The sequence below is a fragment of the Sesamum indicum genome, linkage group LG4 (genome assembly GCF_000512975.1).
Source record: "Sesamum indicum cultivar Zhongzhi No. 13 linkage group LG4, S_indicum_v1.0, whole genome shotgun sequence".
NCBI classification, from domain to species: domain Eukaryota; kingdom Viridiplantae; phylum Streptophyta; class Magnoliopsida; order Lamiales; family Pedaliaceae; genus Sesamum; species Sesamum indicum.
This window is the reverse complement of record NC_026148.1, coordinates 11,931,791-11,934,476: the sequence shown is the minus strand read 5'-3', so window position 1 is coordinate 11,934,476 and position 2,686 is coordinate 11,931,791.

Sequence of the window (2,686 nt, the reverse complement as noted above, 5' to 3'; positions counted from 1 at the left end):
TCTTTTTGTTGTGTTTGGTTTGGAATCAATTTTCTATTATTTGGTTACATTTGTTGATGTTTGATCTCAAATTATTCAATGTAGTGGATATTTTTGGATGTTGAATTGTTCATTTGTTGTGGTTCTAATTTCTATGCACCACTTCAATCATATTAGCCTTGACTCTTTAAACCCCAAGCTGTTTTACTTTATTTGTCTAATTAGTACTTGTTTATGCTGATCATATATTGCTATTTTTTTTGGATGAGAATTAAGATTTGTTTCTGTTCAAACTCTCGGTTCTCGCAATTTAAATTTCTATTGTTTGATTTTAGTTGGTTTTGGTCTCGTTTTGATTTTCTATTGTTTGGTTAGCTTACATGGTGGTCGATCTCATTTAACTGGAATGTTTATTTGTTGTGCTTTCAAATTGTGTTTACTTTATTTGTCTTATTAGTAATTGTTTATCTTGATTTATTGATTGCTTGTTTATGATATTTTGCTGTTAAGGTTTTGGGATTCATTTTTTTATTTCGTTAGCTGTGTTTGTGATTGGATTTGAATGGTAATTCATTTCAGGAAGTGAACTTCACTTATCTTCCTAATCAATGGTTCTTCTTGTTTACAATTTTGTGTGTGCTCATAGATGCTGGTGTTCTCTGTGATTCGATTTTATGATTTTGTTCTATTTTAATCCCCGATCATAACTGTTTATGTTGGTTTGGTTTCAATTGAATGGTTTGATTGATTTCTATTATTTGGCTATTTGACTTGTGTGTGTTAATGGATGCCGCCGTTGTTTTCTGTGACTGGAATTTATGGTTTCTTCTGTGTTAATCATTAGTGTAGCTTTTTAATCTTTTTGTTGTTCGGTTTGGAGTCAATTTTATATTGTTTGGTTACTTTTGTTGATGTTTGATTATTCAATGTAGTGGATTTTTGGATGTTGAATTGTTCAATTATTGTGGTTCCAATCTCTATGCACGACTTCAATAATATTGGTCTTGACTCTTTAAATCACAGTGTGTTTTACTTTATTTGTCTATTTAGTACGTGTTTATGCTGATCATATGTTGCTATTTTCTTTGGTTGAGAATTTAAGATTTGTTTCTGTTTCAACCCAGGTTATCGCAATTTCAATTTCTATTGTTCGGTTTTAATTGGTCTTGGTCTCATTTTAATTTTCTATTGTTTGGTAGCTTACTTGGTGGTTGATCTCATTTAATTGAATGGTGATTTTGAATGTTTAAACTGAAATGTTCATTTGTTGTGGTTCCAAATTGTGTTACTCTATTTGTCTTATTAGTAATTGTTTATGTTGATTAATTGGTTTGCTTGTTTATGATATTTTGCTATTAAGATTTTGGCATTCATAATCTAGTAAATAATTTTATTATTATATTAATTGAATAGTTTAGTATTTTTATTATTAAAAGATGTAATTTTATATAAAAATTTAATTATAAAAAAATATAATAAAATAATTTAGATTTGAGTTAAAAGATCGATATAAGCAATAGGGTGTAGGGTTTAGGGTTTATATTGATTTTTTAACTCAAATCTAAATTATTTTATTATATTTTTTTTATAATTAAATCTCTATATAAAATTACATCTTTTAATATTAAAAATATTAAATTATTCAATTAATATATTAACAAAATCAATTACTAGATTATGAGTATAAATTATCATACTTTTACAATTATTTAAAAATATATAAATAAATTATCATACTTTTACAATTATTTAAAATTATTAAAATTAAAAGATTATTTATATACTCTATTTTTATTTATAATTATATTTTACTAAAATTAATAAATAATAATTTATACATTATATAAATTATATCAGAATTAATAAAATAAACAATTTATTTATTAATGATATTTTAATTTTTTTTTTTAAAAAAAATTATCCCTTTTGCAATCCTACCACTGTGCCCACCCTCTACTCTTGCCTGTGCCCTCGCCCTCGCCGCCCCTTTGCAGCCTACGGTCTCACCCAACGGTCCGCCATCAAAATATGTACATAAATGTATAAATATATATAATTAAATATTTCCAATTATTACATATTTATAAATTTATTTTATAAATATACATATATGTATAATTTATTAATTTTAGTAAAATTTAGTTATAAACAAAAATAGAGTATTAACTTTTTAATTTTAAGAATTTAAAATAATTTATACAAGTGTGATAATTTTTTAATTTAAATTCTAACTTAGTAACTAATTTTTATTAATATATTAATTGAATAATTTTTATATAGAGATTCAATAAAAAAATTTATGAAATAATATAAGTTTAAAGTATAAATTGGTATAAATGATAAAAAAAATATAGAGGGGCATATTATTCATTCTCATAAATATTACTTTAACAACCCTTCTATCTTTTGGTAATTATAGAAACACCCTTGAGGTCATTTCTGTTACTGAAAAATTAAATTAAAGTTTGACTGGGTCTATAAAGGTATTTTTTATTTTTAAAGGCTGCTAGGGATGGTTTTTGTAATTTTTAAAAAAGTAATGGTGGTTTGTGTAAAAGGGCAATAGATAGGGAGGTGTGAGTGTAATTTTCCATGAAAAAATCTATGGGATCATATACTCATCCCATATACATTATTTTGACACCGCCTCTATCTTTAGGTAATTACAGAAACACACTCTGAAGACATTTCTATCCTTGAAAATTTG